We start from the raw sequence: 22265 nt of genomic DNA, 5'->3' as shown, positions 1-22265 counted from the left end.
CTTTTTGTAGGTTAGTCATCCCTCAAGAAAGGGGTTTAAGCCAAAAAAGCAATGATAATCCTGTAGTTGAATATAAATAATATTATTAACACCATTTCTGTGTAGCTTACAGTAAATTACAGTCTACACAACTGCCTTGTAAGTTAAATTAAGGCAAGTATTATTATCCTCATTTAACAGAAGAGGAAACTCAAGAACAAAAGTTAAGCAACTTGCTCAAGATTACGGAATGAGGCAAAAGTTGTACTTTATGTTTGAAGACAACCTCTAGTCTAGGGCACCCTTCACTACTAAAATACACATGATACACCATATCTGCATTATTATAGGCTTACACTGAATTTTAAGCTTTTTTTCATACTGTAAACATGCTCACAGGAGAAAAAATAAGAAAAAAGATCACTCATTTCCAAAACTATCCGCTATTATGTAAATACAGTCTTCTTTTCCTGTGCCTGGCTAAAATTGTTTTTTGGTGTTTATGAATTGGGCTTTAGCATATTTGTGCTTGTATTATTAATATGTTTTACTATGATTAAATATTTTTAGTGTGATTTTAATGGCCATGGATATACCATAATTGATTTAACCAGCCTGCTATTGTTGAACTTTCCATTTACAAGATTTTTGGCCATTATAAACAGTTTTTTATTGACTGTCCTTAAAACTAAAACTTTGTGTCTATTAGAGGATAAATCCTAAGGGAATTTCTTGCAAAAGGGAATTTCTTGTAAAATAAACATTTTAATAAGTCATTAGTATCATTTGATTGTCCTCCAGAAATGCTCTCAAAAGTGTAAAAAGTACCAAAAGAAAATACAACTGGGGAAGTATTTTTATAATATTGGGCAGTGAAAGACCTAGTTCTAAGTAGAACACATAAACAGGAGCTTTAAAGAACAAGACAGACAGAATTAACTATATAAAATTATAAAACTTTTGTTTTTCAAAGACATGATAAAAAAATTTTTAGGTGTACTGGGAAAAAGAAATCTGGGATAATATATGACAGTGAGTTCAAGCCCCACATTGGGTCTAGAGATTACTAAAAATAATAATAATAATTAAACTTTGAAAATTAATAGAAGAAACAAAAGGTTTAAGAAATATATACGTATAGCTTTTTGTAGGTTAGTCATGCCTCAAGAAAGGGGTCTTAATATCCAGCAGCCCGGGTGGCTCAGTGGTTTAGCACCGCCTTTGGCCCAGGGTGTGATCCTGGAGATCTGGGATCGAGTCCAGCATCAGGCTCCCTGCATGGAGCCTGCCTTTCCCTCTGCCTGTGTCTCTGCCCCTCTCTATCTCTCTCTGTGACTCTCATGAATAAATAAATAAAATCTTAAAAAACAAAGGCTTAATATCACTAATATACAAAGGGCTCTTACAAGTCATTAGGTCAAACATATCTAGTAGAAGAAGAAGAAAAGGTGCAAAAGACATAGAAAACTATAGAAGAAGAAATACAAATGATTAGAAAGCATGGGAAGATATGCAGACTTGGTCAGTAATCAGAGGAGTGTACATAAAAATACCAGTGAATATGTAATTTTCTAATTCATTAAAGGTATAGTAAAATAAATGGGAATGTAGAATAACTTATCTGGTAGGCTGTTTGGCTATATATGTACCAAAATAGAAAAAAAAAAATACGTATCTTTTCACCCAGCATTTTCTTTTCTAGAAATGTATCATAGATAGGCATATTAAGATGTCTGTGCAAGGATGTTCATTATAGCACTGTTTATAAGCCTAAAAAACTTGAGTTTCCATCAGTGTGGGGGCACATGCTTATAATGAATTATTGACCAACCATTAAAAAGGTTAATGTGGTGTTTTATGAGTCCAAGGCTTATTGTTGAGTGAAAAAAGCTATATATTAACATATATAATAGGAATAATTAACTCATCCAATTAATATTTATTGATACTGTGGTCCCTAGAATATATGCATAAGTTCATATGTGAATACTAGCAAGGAAAGTAGTTTAAAAGGATAAGGATGATCACCAGAATGGAAACAATAATTATCTCAGTAGCTGAATTTCAGTTTCTAAAAAAATTTCTTGACACACTTTCTGTACTGCTGTATATTGAGAATATAATTTATATTGGGTATGCAATCCAAAAAAATCAATAAAGCTATTTTCATTTTGGGAGAAAAAGTTAACTTTGATAATTGATGACATGCTTTTTCCCAGGACTTCTGGGAAGGAGTATTATTCATTCCCCACCCCCCCCCCGTGAACCCATTTTGCCTTGCCCCTAAAAGATAAACAAAAGATTGAAGAGATAAAAACCAGTGTTTCTTTTCTTAGAAAATCCCAATCCCTTTAAAACTTGATTTTTGAAAGTCTGAAGTTTACATGCATATGTTCAGAGAAGCACCTATCTCAGTAAACCGTACATTCTCGCCCTGCCCTCTAATCCATTCCTACAGTGAAGCCAGTAATCTTTTCAAAATGCAAATCTGATCCTATCACCCTACCCACACTCATGCTTAAAACCCTACAAAGGTCTCAGTTATTTTCTGTTGGTCTACATATCAAAATGCTTTCTAAATGCCTGTAATGTCGAGTAGGCCTTTCATACTCCAGCCCCATCTCGTGCCTGGTTTCCCCCGACCTCTTAACATTTTCCTCCCAAAGCTAGCCTTTTTCTTTCCTTCATGTTTGCTCTGATACCTGCCTGGCCTTTGTACAAACTGTTCCCTGTCAGCAATGTTTTCCCCTCCTTTCTCCTAATTAACTCACATTCATCCTTAGATCACTTCCTCAGGGCAGCTTTTCTTAATCACCCACACCCACCAATATTCAAATATCCTGTTGCAGATTCTCTCAGGCTTTTCTAATTCTCCTTTACAGCATTTGTCAGAATTGCAATTTTTAAACGTGTAATTATTTGATTATTGCATGTTCCCTCAATAAACCAAAACTACAAGAGAGCAAGGACTATTTCTGGTTTTGCTCAATATTGTATTTCCATATCTAGAAACAGTGACTGTGAACATCGCAATCAGTAAGGATTTGTCAAATGAATCAATATATGAATGTGTAAATTTGCAAACACTAGGTATACACAACCTTGAACTTACAGAATAAACTGATCAGAATAAACTAGTAGAAATACCGTAGATATTAAGTGTTGATAATATTTGCGTGCTGTGCAATGTAAAGCATTTCTAAAAGTATACAGTTGTAGGAAGATTGAAGTCTTTAAGAACTAAAGCTAGTAAATAAAAATAATTCTAATTACAACTACTACACCAGGTCATTAAAAATATACACAAATGAAATGTTGCTTTATCTGTGAAGTTACGGTTTTAATAAAAAATATTTGAAACTTCAGGGGTGCTTGGCTGGCTTAGTTGGTAGAGTGTGTTACTTGATCTCATGGTTGTGAGTTCAAGCCCCACAGTGAGTGTAGAGCCTACTTAAAAAAAATTTTTTTTTAAATAAAAAATAAAAAATAAAAATTTTTTTAATTTAAAAATTAGGTGAGTAGCATTTAAAAAATACTTGAAAAATCGGAATTTAATGATAGCTGACCATTTTGTGATTGCAGTTTCTGTTTTAATCACAAATAAGGGTTAGTCACCATTCTCTGAGAAAGATGAGGTAAAAAAATAAAACACCTTCTTTGTATATGTGAGTTGTACAAAAATATATTATTTTTACCATATGAATTTTTGTATCAGCTATAAAGAATGAGAACAATGAAGTAGGGGTAGAGATTTAATATTTATCTGTATTGAAAACTCAATTACTTAAAACAACGTATACATTATCAATTTTTTTTCAAAGATTTTATTTATTTATTCATGAGAGACACCAAGAGACAGGCAGAAACACAGGCAGAGGGAGAAGCAGACCTGTGAGGAGCCTGATGTGGGACTCGATTCCAGGACCCCAGGATCATGCCCTGAGCCAAAGGCAGACGCTCAACCACTGAGCCACCCAGAGGTGCCTATGTTATCAATTTTTATAGGAGATCCATCCCAAATAATTAGTTTATAAATACTGTTTGGTTTACAAACCCATTTCCCTGATAGGTTGATTAACTAGACTCTGATCAGTAGCCGCAGATTTCACGCTAATCCACCTCTTTCATAAGTTTACAGATACAAACCAGCTACCTTCAGAAGGATCAGGTGAGAAAACATGGAAGGGAGAAAGATGCCAGGGCCATAAAGGTACAGTATTACGAAGAAATGTCCTAAAGTAGGACATTCTACACAACTTCATGCAATAATTTCACAGGGGGCTTGAATTTCCAATAAGTTAACTTCCTCCCGCCCGCCCCCCCCCCCGAATTTGGAGGTAATGAGGTAATGACAAGGTCAGAAAATACCACACTTTGAAGTTAATAGGCCTAGTCCCGTGCTCTTCAAACTGAGGTGTGCTCAGCTCTGGAGGTCTACAAGGAATTTCTAAGAGATGTGTGAGCAGTACATAAATGTTTTTTAAAAGAATTAGTAGTCAGGCTTCCAACTTCCATATGCACTGTTTTTCCAAAACTGAGCTGCTAAAGAACCTGTCTTCCCCTGCGCAATCATCCTTTTCCCCTTTCACCAAAAAAAAGGCACACCTTTCCCCCACCTCTAATCTTACTGTGTTAACATTGCCCCAGGACGGAAAAGGGGCGTCAGAGACACGTAAAATGTCCCTAATTACTTGGTAGCTACACTTTTGCAAATGGTTTTCAGCTTTAGCTTTCAACAAAACTGAAGGAGGACTTAAACCAAAGTGTCAGTTAATCATTAAAAGTAGTTTTCAACAATAGATCACTAAAGGTTTTTTACACATAACTTAGAGGGAGTTTAAAGAATTTTGTGACATAGCAAAAACAAAATCCCTTCTATTCCCGTCTTAATTTTTTGTGAACAAATATTCTCAGCACTTCTTCCGAAGAAAAGGAATAGAATGACAAACCCTTTCTCAGCCCAGCAAACATATTCTTACCACATTAATTAGTTGAAGAAACTTGGCTACTTAAAAAAATGTATTTTCAATATATGTTTATATCATGTTTAATATTAATATATTTATGTTGCTTTGTCCAAATGTGCACTAGCAATTATAATGGTAACTCATTTCAGGGTATAACATTTAGGATTATATAAATTTTTAAAATTGAATTTCAATTGATAATAGACTTCTGAGTTTAAATGTCATAAAACTGGAAATAGAATGGAAATAAAGAAATAATGTAAATTTTTCAAATGTTAATATATTTTTAAACGAATGATGGTGGGTATTAAATAAATATGGTATAAGATTCCATTGGATGGATTTTCTAAGATATTTTATTTTGTAGTGTCAATATTTATAACATGTCAGAAATGACATTCATTACAACAATTTGAACTTATAATGAAAATATTTCAGGTGCTACCTTAAAAATGTATAAAAGGGTACATAGTATTTCAGAATTATTTTGGGGAGGACACTGGCCTATTTTTCACCAGCTGATAGTGAAATGGAAAAAAAAAAAAAACCTAGAAAAATTTTCATAAAGTTAACTTTGTTCAATTTAAAAGATCTTAAATTATATACTTTCTCATTGTTTAGACTTCATATATGTTTTGAAATTTTGATGTTAATGGATGGTAACCTTATTTTTAATGTTCTTTTCTTCATTTTTTCCTTAAAATGCTTTTATTTTTTTTAATAATTTTTTAAAGATTTATTTATTTATTTATTTATGATAGACACACAGAGAGAGAGAGAGAGGCAGAGACACAGGCAGAGGGAGAAGCAGGCTCCATATACCAGGAGCCCGATGTGGGATTCGATCCCGGGTCTCCAGGATCATGCCCTGGGCCAAAGGCAGACGCCAAACCACTGAGCCACCCAGGGATCCCTAAAATGCTTTTAAAAAGCATTTATTTAGTTATTTTTACTAACTCAACAAAATTCAAACCCCTGAGGGAACCACTGGTCTAATAGAATGTAAAGAGGAATGTTTATTTTATAAAACAATATTCTGGAATTACTGAGGAATGGAGATAACCAGTTTACTCCCTAGTTTAGTGAACATAGCCAACAAGCACTTTAGAGACTTTTTTTTTTTTTTTTTTTTTTTAGTTTTTACTGTGTACTAAATATTTATTTATTTGAGAGAGAGAGGAAGAGGGAAAGGGAGAAGCAAACAACCCATTGAGCAGGGAGCCCAACATGGGGCTCAATCCTAGGACCCTGGGGTCATGACCTGAGCTGAAGGAAGATGCTTAACCAACTGAGCCACCCAGGTGCCCCCCAAATTGGTTTGAGATAGTGTCCAAAATCTAATATATCTCGAATATAGTGAATGAACCCAGTTTTGGGATGCCCCAACCTGAGTTATAGATCTGAGACCATATTATTTGAGTTCAACAAATTATTTCTATTTCTCAAAATCCTAAGCTAGTGGATCTTCTGAAGACTTTATCATAAACTACAGATTACATACCCACCAGCCTCCCAGGTCTACTGAGAACTCAGTAGTCATGATGAAAATAATTTCATAAAAGATGTAATGATAATCTAAAAACCCTTAACACAACTTACAGAAATGAAGACGAAGCCCTTGCAAGCATTCGTGATCAACCAACATAAAATTTGCCTCAAACTTTGAGATATTACTCCTGCAACAAGAGCCATAAAGAATGGCCGCACCATTATGCCTCTGTTCTCAGAAGGAGTGGACCAGACAGCGTGGGTGGAGAAGGAAAACTCCATAAGCGCCTTTGGATCAACTGCTCAAAGTTTTTGCACTACTTACTACTTGCAAGGGTTTAGCGGAGTCTTCCGCATGAACAAGGATAGTTGGCATGAGTGAGGTAAGTTGTTTTCCTTTTGGTGAAATGAGAATCAATTCATTAATTTTGGCTTGATAAGTTTTTTGACTGCTCTGAGATATATTCCCCCAGGCCAGTCACAGTCAGTGTTGTACTGTGCAAAGTTATTATGCCTCACTGGTCAGTGGAACAATTAGGCTCACTGAACAAGTACAATTCAGGTCCAGGCTGCTTTTTTTCTTCTGTTCAAGGAACCTAACCTAACAACCGTGGGATTCTGTTGTTGACTCTTTAAATATTTCAGGATTTTCAGGTTTGCTCAAGAGACACAAATTATCAATTTGAGATTCAGAGACTTCTTCCTGCTTATGTGCTTGATACCACATTCGTTAATATATTCATGCCTACAAAGATATCCACAAATGATGGGCTTATGGTTTTACGGTAGAGGACTTCAGTTTTCATCTTGCAAAGACTTGAGAAAATTACTTTGTATCTCTAGACCCTAGTTTTCTCGTTTCTAAAATGGAGCTAATAAGGACACCTGGGTGGCTCAGGGGTTGAGCATCTGTTTTTGGACCAGGGCGTGATCTTGGAGCCCTAGGATTGAGTCCCATATTGCGTTCCCTGTATGGAACCTGCTTCTCCCTCTGCCTGTGTCTCTGCCTCTCTCTGTCTCTGTATCTCTCATGAATGAATAAATAAAATCTTTAAAAAAATAAAAATAAAATGGAGCTAATAATAGAAAGGCAGTAACCTTATAAATGTGTTGTGAACATTTAATGAAATTCTATATGTAAAGCACTCAGCTCAGTGCCTAGCAAAATAAGCCAACAAATTAATTTATGCAATTCTTTGAACACTACATGCCAGGTAGTAGAGATGGGTACCAGAGATAACATAGTGAGCAAGAATAGACAGTTCTGGGATCCCTGGGTGGCTCAGCGGTTTAGCGCCTGCCTTTGGCCCAGGGCATGATCCTGGAGTCCTCGGATCGAGTCCTGCATTGGGCTCCCTGCATGGAGCCTGCTTCTCCCTCTGCCTGTGTCTCTGCCTGCTTCTCTCTCTCTCTCTCTCATGAATAAATAAAATATTTTTAAAAAAAAGAATAGACAGTTCTTGCTCTCATGATGCAAGAGGAAGAGGAAGTTGACCATCAATAATCACGAAAACAAATGTAAAGAAGAAGGGAGGAGAGATGAAGGAGAAAAATGTGGTTTTGGAGCTTATAATAACACTTGGCATTTTGAGAGTGATCAGAGATTTCTCTGGGAAAGTGGTATCTGAAAGATAAGTAAGAGTTAACTCAGAGAAATGGAAAAGAGAGATAGCCTTCCAGCCTGTTTAGAGGCCTGGAGAAGAATGAGGTTTGGAGGATAGAAAGCAAGCACCAGTGGATGGAGCAGTTGAGGAGGGAGCAGGATGTGAGTAAAGGTAGGCTTGTGATGAAGTGGATGTGATCCATTGAAGAGCAGTTTTAAGTTTGTTTTTTTGATAAGAACAATGGGAAACTGCTAAAGGACTTTTGAATGCGGTAGGAAAAAGGGACAGCATGAAGCACCATGATCAGATATGGATTTTCAGATCATCTTGGCTGTAGATAACGGATAAGATGAGGACTAAAGGAAATAGAGGCTATTGTAAGAGATGATGAAAACTTGGACTAGATTCATGATGGTAAAAGTGGAGAGAACTGCACAAAATTAAGAGATATTTTGAAGGGAAAGTTTATATAAGTTGGTGATGGATTGGATATGGGGATTAAAGAAGAGTAAAGTGTGGAGGATGACTCTTAAGTGTCCGACACCAATCACTAAAACAGATAACATCGAAGAGCAAAGTTTGGGGGTAAAGTTATGAATTCATGTTTGGAAATTTCATTTTGAGTCTCCTTTGAGATATTTATGAGAACATGTTAAGTACACTAGAGCTCATAGGATATATATGTATCATAAATATACATATATGCATACACACATTCACATACATTTATGTCATCTGTGGATAAGTGGTGACTTCTGCATCTGTAAAATGGGCACACTAATCCTGCCTCACAGGAGTGTTGTAGGAATTAGTTGGAGAAGATGCACATAAAGTGCCTAAGTATATGTGTCAATAATTGTGCCAGGCCAAGAGATGGAGGAAAAGAGATGGACCTGTGCCACTAGGTCCAGTAGTAGCAAAGTGATATGGAAATGCCTAAGGAAATTATTCAGGGAGTGTCAAATGAATGGCAGCCAGAATCTAGTGTGATAAACACAAGAGTTTGCTATATACCACTCTTGAAGGTTGATCACTAGATTCTATCAGCAAGCTACCTAGGTGTTTTCTAAATGAGCAATTACTGAATCTGAAGTCTGGGAAGGCTCTTAGACTAGCTACGACATTAAAGTATTCAAGGCAAGTTTTCAGGGAAATTCATGAGCATTTATTGAGGGTCGCTAGTCCAATGTGGTAAGGTCAATGAAAAATTCCTGGCGCTGAAGAGAAGTTGAATACAGAAAAAAGGGAGGTGGTATGTACTAGGAGGAGTGAAGAGTACTGAGACTTAACAAAGCACAGATCTCTAAAAGCACAGCAGGATGAAAGGAGTGAAATTCTCTTAGAATTAATAACATTTGGGGAGTGATTATAACAGGGTATGATAATGGATAGGTTAAGGGGCCAAATGATGGAAACCAAGTAAATAATGGGATCTATCAGAAAATTGTAAGCAGGGAAATGCTTGGACTTGCTTTTAGATAGAAAGGTTCACACCAAGATATAGACCAAGCATGGAATTGAAGATTGGAAGAGATAGGGTTATCAGTTATGATGCTATTGCAGTAGAACAGGTAAAAGACAGAAGCCTGATGTCCAGGGGGCATTTGGAAAGTAGTCTGGACTGGAGATACATACAGTGTATAGACTATACTATACTATATAAATATTGTGGTATATCATAGTATATGCTATACATACCGTAGTATAATGTGTATGTACTATATACACTGTAATATCTATTATACATATAATATATAAATTATATATATTATATGTATATCCCCAAACATACTTATGTTATGATTATCAGCTTATAATAGGTAATTTAAATCAATGTAAATAAAATTAATTAAGGACAAAGTGAAAACAGAAAGAGTTTAAGAAGGATCCTCTGAAACAGCATCATTTAAGGAATAGGTGTAATAAGAGGATCCTGAGGTCTCTGATCCAATAATCCTCATTCTTAAAAGTTCTTTATGTCTAACTTAGATATTTCATGCTGTAGCCAAAGTCTGTTTCTTCTCTCCACTCTCCAGTTAAGATAGAAAGCAACTGTTCATCATCTTGTATATAACAACCCTTCCTATGCTTGAATACTGTTATTAAGAAACCTGGTAGTCTTCTCTAACTTAGGCTAAATAATTTCTAGCTCCCATTTTCCCAACCCTTTAATCATCTCTGTGACTCTCTGTTGAATCCCTTCCACTTTCTCCACATCTCTCTTTGGCTTGTGGAGTCCGTTGCTGGACGTTGTGCTTTTGAGATTCACTTTGAGGATCATGGAAAAACTTTCTTAAATTTTTTATATGGTAAATTCGTGCATTCCAGTGCTATGCTTGGATTTGCTCCATGTCAAATACAGGATTTGTAGTAAGCCTGTTATTTTGGCTATTTGTGCCTAACTGGCTAAATTTTTGTATCTGTTGTTAACATTAAATCCTTGTTTATTGTAACATTTCGAAGAGATCATTCTCAATACTGTGATTGAATGAAATATGTTTATGTGCCTGGTCTCAGTTTGGGTAGGAGGTAAAAGCTTTGTACTCCCACATACTTGCATAGGATGACATAGATCAAGCACATGTTCTTTTCCATCTTCCCTTTCTTGTTTAAGCTGTAGAATCAGATTAAAGTGTGAATGTGAAGGAACCTCGCTTGTTCCACATATCTGTCCCCAATACTCCATTGTGAGCCCCCTCAAGGAGGAACTGAATTCTGGTTATCTTTTATATTCTCACTTCACTTTTTTATCTCCAGGAAAATCACATTTGATGCCTGCCTTAAATCAAGTGTGAAAAGGGAAGGTCTTGACCAGCAATGGCAGTCAAGTTCCATCTTGTTTGTCAGCTTCAATTGACTGATAGCAATTTAATTATTGCTGATTAGAAGGATTCTGCAGCAGAGTCCTAGATCATCAAAAAATATTATGGCAAATTAGAATTGTCGAAAATTAGAAATGTAAATTGTCATAGCAATTGTTTACCTTGATTGGACATGGGACATAGGAGAGGAGGCACAAGTAGCCCATATTTGCTGTTAAAAACAATATGCCTTCATTCCTATGCAATGCCTTGGTCCCAGACAAGTAATGGCCTACTTCTATGAAAAAGAAAATAGCACTTTGTTCAGTTTATAGATCATAGTGAAAACAACAGAAGATCTCAGAGGTCATGGCCCTACTTAAAAAAAAAAAAAAAAAAAAATCCACCCACTCATTTGGCCCAATTACATAAGATCTATCTTTAGTAGCTCTTGGAAATTGTGTCAGTGCTAATCTGCATGGTTGCCACACATGATTCTAAAATGTCATTATAAGAGTTTTATTCATGGTTCTTTTCTTGAAGCTGCTCAGAAAATAGTTTTGATTTAACTTAAAAGTAAACAAAAATTGGAGTTTTAAAGACTAATCAAGGAATTCAGCTGCTACTTTAAAAGTTCCTTAAGAAATCTTATGGTACTATTGCTAATTGTTACTTTGATAGCATATTGTCAAAAGATATATTAATAGACAACTGAATCACTAAAAATTTGGTGATATCTCTGCTAGACAGGTAGAGGTTGATATAAAAACTGAGCTAAGAAGTAGAACAAATCTGAAGAATTATTATGTTAGAGGGTATTGTTGTGCCCCTGGAATGTAAGAGACAGTCCTGATGAACTGTCAATATATTTATTTTTAGATATTTTGTTTGTCTTTGTTGTTTTGTGCTTCTTCACTTAATATGAGCCTCCATCTCTAAGACTCAGAAGATAACCTCAAAGATACAGAAATTAATGATGAATCAAGTAGATTGATCCAGTCATGGGGGGTATTGGATCTAAAGTCCTCAGTTAATGGTGAAGATAAACACTCTAAAAGTATAACTTCACAGTGAGTTGAGAGGGAAAAATTCTCTCTACAATCTTTCTGAGTTGCTTGACCCATTGACATGATTTTAACTATCACTTGATAATGTCACTAAGTCTACAGCTGTACCTCAAAACTTTCTGCAGAGCTGCTGATTGGCTGCTACATCTATGCTTCGGTTACATCTCAGACTCAACAAATCTAAAATTTTTGAAGTCATTACTTCCTGTGAAGCCTACTCCTTCTCCTATATTCTCTTTGTACTTGGTATGGTGCTACGCTTCACAACTGTCTTTATCTCTCCCATTTTCTGTGTGTCCCATATTCAATCAATCACCAACTTTTATGCATTTTACCTCCTAATTAGTTCTTGAAGTCTTTTGTCTTTAACTCTTATATTTTCTGTGTGTCCCGCATTCAATTAATCACCAACTCTTATGCATTTTACCTCCTGATTAGTTCTTGAAGCCTTTTCCTACTCCGCACCTCTGCTATCACTGTCCTAATTTTAGGCTCTCATCTCTCATTCTGAATACTACAGTATCCTTTAACTAGTCTTCTAGTCTCTGGTTTGGCCCTGTCATTATCTTACCATTTTTCTCTCCCTATTTAAACATTTCAGTGAATCATCATTGCTTGTGAGATAAAGTTCAAGCTCCTTAACATGGAATTCAATAATTCTATGATCTGGCCTCCATCTGACTTTCTGTTTTAATCTCTTATCATTTCTCTCCACTTCTTATCATACTTTGCTCTCTAACAGTGGTGCTATTTCTATCTGGAACACCCTCCTTTCTACCCTCTTTCTCATCATTTGATTAATTACTAATTATTCTTTAATAAAGCCTACCTCAGTTATCATCTCTTCCTAGAAAGTCTTTTCTACCTACCTACCTACAGATAGACACACACACACACACACACACACACCTTTTTGCCTTCATAAATACTCAGGACCCCTACCTATCATTACCCTTACCACATTATATTAACATGCAGAGGTATGAATTTCTCTTCACCACCACGCTGCTACAAAATCTCTAAAGGAACAGCATCTCTCATATTTAGTTTTGGACTATCCATAACAGACTAACATAGTGTCTTTCACTGGCAATCTTTCTGTAGATGTTGATTGAAAAAAATGACAGTGTATCATTTATTAGTGCATGCAGTAGAACATAATTACAAGCAATAATATCAACTTGAATTTGCAACAGATTATATTGATATAAATAATATAAAATATAGTGACTAAGCAAGGATAATAACTCTTGTTTGTACTTTTAAATCCCCTAGAAATCACTGAAACCTATAATTCAAGGGAATATAGCAAATATGAATAAGTATAATTATATAAGCCAAATTATCATAAATGACTAAGTAATATATTTAAAGGTTGCTAACCAAATTAGAACTATTAAATAACACACTTCTAAATAAAAGTATTTTGACCAAAAAAACACTTTCCTGGAGAAGTACAAGCCCCTCTTAGAAGGGAAATCTGCAAAAATCTATTACTGTTATTCAAAGCACAGGACAATTAGAATCATCAGTATTACAAAAATAAAAAGAATGACTAGTTATGCCCTATTCTTTCCTTCATTGCTAGTCTTCAATAAAATACATCATTTGAGTTCTAAAAGTATATATTTTTCTCTCAATAATACAATTTCCATTTTGAATGAAAAATTTTAAGTTAATTATAATATCTTTATTTTCCCTAAATTATCTCCTGGGCCTCCTCCCACCCACAAAAAGGAACCAAGATACTAAAATAAAATGAACTGGATAACAATTTGTTGTTTGTGGGAGTCTTGGAATCTAGGCCTTCCCTTGCCTGGTAACTTTCCCTGTTTATTCCCCCAGGTTAATTATTTTTCCTGCCAGCATGTTTTATGGTTGTGCATGTTTGTTAAATTGTCTACGAACTTGTGCAACAAGCTTATTGAAAAACCTTAAATCTTATAAGACAACTACAATTTTTTTTAAAGACAACTATAATTTGAAGGTCAGTTAAGTTTTAGTTTTGAAACCTTTACTAATATTTTTGTTTTTAGAAAGAAAATCATGAAAATACTTCTTTGCTTATTTTGGAATACCTGGTGAATTTTAACGATTCATTCTTTGAATGTTTTGGTTATTGTGCATTCTGTTTTTACTAGACTATAAGTTATTCATATTTTGCTCACAGAAAATTATGCAAGCATATGACCGAGACTGAAATACCCATCTGCCCAATCTTCAGTTGATTAGTAGGGATGTTGGATGAACGTTAGCACCCTCAGAGACTTCAGTAAGAGGATACTAAGAAGTTGGAGGGGCCACAGTTTTCCGTTAGAGGTCTTTGTTGTTTCATTTAATTTTTGCTGTAGATAAATTTAGAATGAGATCATTTAATGTAAAATTTAGTTTTCATGTCTAAGGGACAATCTGAGTAAAAGGTGCCTCTTTCTTGAACTCATATGAAACAAAAAGATGCTCTGTCTTAAATATGTGCAATTATGCCTCTGTGCTTCTTTCTAAAGGACCTGTGCCTACTTTCTAAAGCGTTATTATTTTTTTAATAATAAATTTATTTTTTATTGGTGTTCAATTTGCCAACATACAGAATAACACCCAGTGCTCATCCCGTCAAGTGCCCCCCTCAGTGCCCGTCACCCATTCACGCCCACCCCCTGCCCTCCTCCCCTTCCACTACCCCTAGTTCGTTTCCCAGAGTTAGGAGTCTTTATGTTCTGTCTCCCTTTCTGATATTTCCTACCCATTTCTTCTCCCTTCCCTTCTATTCCCTTTCACTATTATTTATATTCCCCAAATGAATGAGAACATATAATGTTTGTCCTTCTGCGATTGACTTATTTCACTCAGCATAATACCCTCCAGCCAGTTCCATCCACGTCGAAGCAAACGGTGGGTATTTGTCATTTCTAATGGCTGAGTAATATTCCATTGTATACATAAACCACATCTTCTTTATCCATTCATCTTTCGATGGACACCGAGGCTCCTTCCACAGTTTGGCTATTGTGGACATTGCTGCTATAAACATCGGGGTGCAGGTGTCCTGGCGTTATTTTTAACACTCATTCTCTTTCAGTTCGATAAAGTCAAAAATATTTAGATATTCAAGAATTTCATATAGGTTTATTTTTTGAAAATTAACTTTTACAGTCAGAATAATAGTTCATGACTGTCAAAGGTTCTTAATAGATATGTGTTGAATCAGTAAACAAAGCAACCAATGACATGAAAAAGATGATATGCTTTAAAATTTTCATGTAATCTTTTAAATATGTTATTCTGGACATCTGTTGTTTTGTCAACCAAGTAATTGTTCTTCTCGGGTAGCCCCTCCCTTGATTTCTAACAGAACTGCCAGGTTCCCGTGTGACACTGCTGGACATAGTGGTAGACACTTGAAACAAGCTGGTTCAATAAATCCCAGGATTTTTGAACTTTTGATCTAGAAAATAAGATCAGTCGCTTTCTAATGGTTGAAGTTATGAGGCATAAAATCTGGCTGGTGTTAGTGGTAGCTTAGCAGTCTGAAATGTGGGCTCCAGATTAAAAGTCTGCTATGGCCAAAGGTGGGACAATATGGTCATCAATAAAAATAGTAAATGCAATGGATTGAAACAGTCAAATATGTTAGAATCGATGGGTTTATAACGCTACCAAGAAATACTAATTGGGTACTTTAGGGAATCAACTCATTATTTTGAATACTAGTTAATAAAGGAAAAAATTAAGGATTTACATTGCCTTCCTTAAATTTACTGTACATTAATTAAGATAGTTAAATAGTTAATGAAGAAAATTTTAATCTATAGAACTATTCCAGCTAATAAACAGAGAAGGAATAATAGAACAGATTACCCTCAACTGCAGGCCCTGTGATGGGCTATTTGCAATATAAAATCTATTAGCCATCCGTGGTTATTGAGCACTTGAAATGGGGCTGGTCCAAAGCAAGATGTGTTATAAGCAGTGATGTGCTGGTAAATGTTTAATTACTGGCTCTCTGAGATGGAAAAAACCTGCTTTGTGATATTTGTTGTGGTGTAAATACTACCACCATAGCCAATGTTTAGCTATCAATGGGATGTTGTGAATGTAGAGTTCAGATGACAGCTTTCATGGGCCAGTGCAAGCAGGTTCTAACACATACCAGCTATGAATGGAAAAAACACAGGACTTTGAAAAATTTTATGAAAGTAAGAATATAAAATATCTCAATCATTTTTAATAAATGTTGAAATGATAATATTTTAGATATATTGAGTTAAATAAAATATATTATTAAAATTATTTTCACTTTTTAAAAATAGGGGTACTAGAACACTTAAAATTACATCTGTGGCTCATTATATTTATCTTGGGCAGTGCTACTATGGACAGTAATCATCACTAACTGCCAACATACCAGGTAGATAGGTAGATAGACAACCAGTTATTATGTGACTCCTGATGGAAGTATATAACACCACCTATGAAGCAGCCTTTTCAAAGAACCAACCCTGTTACAAGATCAATTTTTTAAAATAATTACTAGGTTAATAGGAAATACTGAAGTCAGAAGAACATGTTAAATGACATCATAGGGCTGTAGTCAGTAAAGTCTAGGAGGTAGGATATACCGTAGGACCAAATTTCTTCAACAGATATGTACATTACAAGGGAGAGAAAGAGAAATGAAGGAGGACCTATACAATAAAAGAGACTTGAGAAACTGTCAACTGATTATAATTTGTAGACCTTACTGGAGTCTTAACTTAAACAAACATATTGTATGAAAGAAGTCCTATTATGAAATTTATGGGACAAGTGGAAATTTGAACACTGACTGGATAGTTGATGATATGAAGATTTTGTTGTTAGTAGTTTAGATGTGATGATGGCATTTTTATTATTTTTTTAAAATCCTTATTTTTTAAGGATAAATACTATTTATAGACCAAATGTTACCATGTCTGGAATCGCTTCAAAATAATATGGGAGAAGATAAATGAGTGGGGTTATATATGAAACAAGGTTAGTCATGATTATTGTTGAAGCTTATCAGGGGTAGTATGTTTACTATTAACATGTTTAAATTTTACCATAATAGAGTTTTTTTGAATTTGTAAAATAGTTAGGTATAAATGTATTTCCATCTTTTGTATATGTTTGAGCATTGGATCTCCTACGTACAGGAAAGTGTTTGAGTACTTAGAGGTATATGAATCCTTTGTCATTTACAAGGGATGTAATAGGTATCATGTATTATTCCGCTATATATGTATTTTTAGAGCAATAATAATATTCTTGGTGACTGTCACCAAAAGTTATTTCTAAATTCCCATTTTACTTTTGTTCTTATGTTTTATGCCATATGTCCGTTTCTATTTCAAATGTAACTATTTAGGCCTTATCTAACCTAATAAAGTATAGGCTCTTAAAAAGAGAGAGAGAGAGAGACACTTAAGAGATATGGTGATCAAATGTAATGTTTGGATAACTTTTGGAACTCAATGCAAATTAATCACCTGTAGGAAACAAAAGTTATGAAACAACTAGATATTTTAATATCGACTGGACATTTGATGACTTTTAAAAAAGATTTTATTTATTCACGAGGAACAGAGAGGCAGAGACATAGGCAAAGGGAGAAGCAGGCTCCTCCCAGGGAGCCCAATGTGGGACTCAATCCTGAAGCTCTGGGATCACGCCCTGAGCCAAAGGCAGATGCTCAACTGCTGAGCCATCCAGGCGTCCCTGGATATTTGATGATGTTAAGAAAATGTTAATTGTTAAGTCTAGGGACACCTAGAACCAAAGTGAACATAAGTTGATGATTGTTATAGCGTGTGTGTGTCCTAGATTGTCATAGCTAGATTAGTCCATTCACAGGATTCATTGTACTAGTCTTTCTACTTTTGTGTATTTATTTTAAAAATGTCCCATAATAATAAGTTAATGGGCTCTAGCAATAGACTGCTTGGATTTGAATCCCAGCTGGGCCCTTGTTATGCTTATGACCGTGAACAACTTACTCAGAGTCATCATCCTTATCCATAAGATAAAAATGTTATTTGTATCTACCTCATAGTATGAAAATTAAAGTAATTAACATAGAAGTAGGGAAGGAGGTAGATGTGAAAAGGCACAGAGATTTGAGACAGTCCCCCACTGTCTCACTGACTTGATGTGATTGAAGTCCCGGTATCCAACTCCCCAAGCCCATATTACTCTCTTTAGGTCCCATAAAACACTCCAGAATCCTCCTAATCAGTTCCCCTTTTTACTCAAATAGGTTTAAATTTGTGTCTCTGTCTCTTGCAGCTTAAACAGTGCCAGCTAATAGATAAACATATATTTTTACTCTAATATCCTGTGAATTTGAAGTTTGCTGTGTGTGGGCTGGGAGCAGCCTGTCTTTGACTGGTTACTTGTCTGGAGTTGCTACTTGGGCTCCAGGATGGTAGCCTCTCAGCTTGGGTAAGGGTATTTTATATTTAGATGAGAACTTCTTTTGTTACCTGATTTGTTTGATTGAGTCTTAAGATTAACTTGACTGCTCTAAAATATTATCTATCTAGATGTTTGTCTGTTTATATATCTGTTTATATATCTGTCACCTATTTTTAAATATTTCCTTCATTCAACAAATGTTTGTTGAGGGTTTTCTGGTGCTGGGTACTCTGGGTACTCTGGTAGAAACTGGGGGAGATGGTAGAAACTGGGGGAGATGGCAGAGAAGAAATCAGCACTCCACACATCTTATACTTCAGGGAGGGTATGATTTAAGAGTACATCTGACTGCACTAGCAGAAAATCTTCCTGAGCATGGAGATAGCTCTGGGTCTCACATAAAGTGAAGTTCATTCACAGGGGCAGGCAGAGCAGGGCCAGAATTAGGTTGAAATGAATAGAGGCACTTACTTCAGGTGTGAAATTTGAGGAACTGCCAAAGGACTTGGTAATTAAGATGAATAATGGTTTACTGTTATTTGGGGGGAGGGGAGTGCCCAAAGGTTATTTATTGATAGAATAAGTTCAGAGAAAAATTTCAGAGCTTAATATTCAAACTTCACGGCATGTCATGATCTACAATTTCATTTAAATTAAAAGGTTTAAGGTGGCTTTGATTCTTCCAGGAGTTGTATGTCTGAAATAATAATACTTTGTTTTTCAAAATTCTCTAGAGCCAGTTAACTTCCAGAGTATCATGATTTATTGGGGGACATGAAATTGAGACCATTTTTATCTCTATTTATTTTATCTATACAATAAATTACTGTAGAGATTAGCAGTATTTTATGATTGATAAGTGAATATAATTTATGGGACTACTCACTAAAAATTTATTTTTACTCATTGGCATGACAAATTTTTAAAAGTTTAGATCAGGGATTTGTAACTAGGAGCAATCTGGCCCCCACCCCACTCTTCCCAAGAGGGGCAGGGTCCCATACCTCCAGGATCCTCTCAAAACAAAACAAAACAAAACAAAACAAAACAAAAAACTTAACAGAGATCACTATTACTATTCTCAGCCAGTGAGTTTCAAATCTTCCTTACTCACAATGGGCTTATACAGCACATCCCCTACCTCATTCTTCAACTGCTTACAAACTGCAAATTGAATTTATGATATTCATTCCGCATACAATTCTCCTTCCAGCTGGGGTCTCAATACCACTAATTAATCCCAGTTTCTTACTCACTTTGGAAATACGGCCATTCTAGAAACCTTCATATCTCTCATAAGCTAATACAATCAGTCATCAAATCCTATTTATTCTATCTCCTAAATATTTCTTGAACCCATCCCATTCTCCCTACCCAATGAGATACATTGCCAAGTCTCATCTGTACTGTTGTAATGACCTCACCCTTGACCCCTCTGCCCCTAGTAGTCCTTCTGCATTTAAATTGATTTCTCTCCAATTTGTTTTCCACCAAGCGGACGTAGTGATTTCTTTAAAATACAGGTCTGGTGTTGTCCTTCTCTGATTTAAAACCCTTAAATTCTTATTCATTGCTCTTAGGGTAAACCCCAAATCTTTAAGTCCCTGTGTGATCTCCTTCAATCCATCTCCCCACTCTCTTTTCCATGTTCTATCCAAAGTGGTTCTTTTCCAGTTTTCAAATACCATGCTGCTTTCTCCCTTAAGACATAATGATGTAACATTGAATGTAATGTTCTCCCTGTTCTCCCTACCTACTTACTTGCCTGACAAACTCCTATTTACTTTTCAGGTTCTAACAAGTGTCAGTTGCTAAGGACCCTCCAGAGTAGCTCAGGTCCCCAACTCTCAATGTAGCCTGTGTTTTCTTTCAAAGCACATATATATTATATCTACTGCTCCACCAGTTCATAAGGTTCTAAAGAACAATTTCCCCAGTGCCAAACACAGCATCTGACTATTTGTTGCATTAATGAATAAACGAGTATCTTTAGCTGTGGTTCATTCCGTACCCTGCCCATTTCCCTAAATGACTACTGTAGGTATAAATTTTCCTTTCTCATGTGTTTTTTCATTCATTCTATAAATAATTGTTCTAGGTACCACTTTCTTTTTTTTTTTTTTTTTTTTAGGTACCACTTTCTTTCAACTTATTTGTAGTTCTTGTTTATGTTTCTCAGGATATCGTTCATAACCAAACAATTCGTAAAGTTTTTTTTAATAATAAATTTATTTTTTATTGGTGTTCAATTTGCCAACATACAGAATAACACCCAGTGCTCATCCCGTCAAGTGCCCCCCTCAGTGCCTGCCACTCAGTCACCCCCACCCCCCGCCCTCCTCCCCTTCCACTACCCCTAATTTGTTTCCCAGAGTTAGGAGTCTTCCATGTTCTGTCTCCCTTTCTGATATTTCCTACCCATTTCTTCTCTCTCCCCCTCTATTCCCTTTCACTATTATTTATATTTCCCAAATGAATGAGACCATATAATGTTTGTCCTTCTCCAATTGACTTATTTCACTCAGCATAATACCCTCCAGTTCCATCCACGTCAAACAAATGGTGGGTATTTGTCATTTCTAATGGCTGAGTAATATTCCACAATTTGTAAAGTTTAAGGTTTCTACCCAAACTTGCGTGCTAGTCACTGTACACCTACCACTTACTAGTTGTGGGGATTTAAGGCAAGTTAATTAGTTATATAATTAGAGGGCTATCATGAGGCTTAAGTAATAGAAGGATAATAAAACAATTCATAACACCTAGTTGGAGTTCCATGAATTTTCTTTTCTGTCTGGCCTCCATGGTTAAGGAAAAGGGACTCAGTCCTTGTGCCCTCCAGGGTGTGATTCTGAATCCCTTTTCCCTAAACACTAATCAGATAGGTCTCTGGGCTGAAATTCAAAGCGATCTCTCCAGTTTTAATCAATCCCTTATTAACGTAATGAGTAATTAAGTTTTTTATTTGGTGAGTAAAAATTGGGCCTGAGTTCTGTAATTTAGGCTGTTATCTATGTGCTTAACAAAGGAGAAAATTATAATTTTCTACAGATCTTATTCCATCTTTCCCACAACAATCAAATACAAAATCAATTTAGTGGTAGGATATGGAGTTGATTCTTGAGCCTGGAAGCCCATCCATTAAGCTGTTCTACTAATGCAGGCATGAGGTGAGGAGGGCCTCTTGGCAGGACTAGAGAGAGGGGAGAGACAGGAGAAATATCCTAAAGGGAGGCTTTTTCTGATGATTAACCTAAAGTAGCTACTCTCTATTTACCATTTTGTTCTAATTTTCCATGAAGCACTTAGCATTATCTGACATTTTTCTTGTTTACTTCTTTGTTTATTAACTGTCTCCTTCCACTAGAATGTAAGCTCCAAAAAATAAGGAACCATGTGTGTTGTCTTTGCTATTAGAGACCTAGCACCCAGAGCAAGACATAGCATAAAGTAACACTTGGTATATATTTGTGGAATGAATAAATTGTTACTAGAAACAAGAGGCAACCAAATATAGTCAAAGTAATTTCAAAGTTTAAAGCGTGATCAAGGTAATAAAGTACCAATAACAAGGAGACATATTCTTATAGAAGGAGTAGGGAGGTTTTTGTTTTACTTTGTTTTCTTGTAGGGGGAGATATGAGTTTTAATAGTTTTAGACATGTTGAGTTGAAATGATGGGAAATCCTGAAAGGTGAAAATTTCCAACAGATGGCTATTTACACTATGGGATTAATTTTTAAATTGAGATTTAAACCAAACAAAAGAAAACCCTCTTCTGGTCCAGGCTCTGTCCTAGGCTGTAAGGACAAAAGATGAACAACAAGCTTTACTTTGGGAGCCCATAACTAACAGGAGGAAATAGATAACCAATTATGATATAAAAGTTTCAGTAATATAATGATAGACAAAGTGAAATGGGAACACAGA

The 22265-nt window shown here is 35.6% G+C and overlaps 1 long non-coding RNA gene across 11 annotated transcripts in view; it reads left to right on the top strand.

The window, feature by feature from the left end:
- The window catches only part of LOC112650675 (uncharacterized), a 41653-nt gene that overhangs the window by 3817 nt on the left and 15571 nt on the right, over positions 1 to 22265 (top strand). For 3 of the 11 annotated variants that reach the window (XR_007407084.1, XR_007407079.1, XR_007407082.1), the window contains 4 exons: positions 3801 to 3959; positions 4111 to 4189; positions 6548 to 6817; positions 18207 to 18362. This is a non-coding gene — a long non-coding RNA (uncharacterized LOC112650675). The remainder of the gene's footprint in view (positions 1 to 3800; positions 3960 to 4110; positions 4190 to 6547; positions 6818 to 18206; positions 18363 to 22265) is intronic. The other 8 variants (XR_007407083.1, XR_007407080.1, XR_007407085.1 and 5 more) reach the window with 6 other exon arrangements.

The sequence above is a fragment of the Canis lupus genome, chromosome 29 (assembly GCF_003254725.2).
Source record: "Canis lupus dingo isolate Sandy chromosome 29, ASM325472v2, whole genome shotgun sequence".
Taxonomy (NCBI): Eukaryota; Metazoa; Chordata; class Mammalia; order Carnivora; family Canidae; genus Canis; species Canis lupus.
Note: the sequence above shows the minus strand (reverse complement) of the source record. Positions and strands in the feature narration are given on the sequence as shown.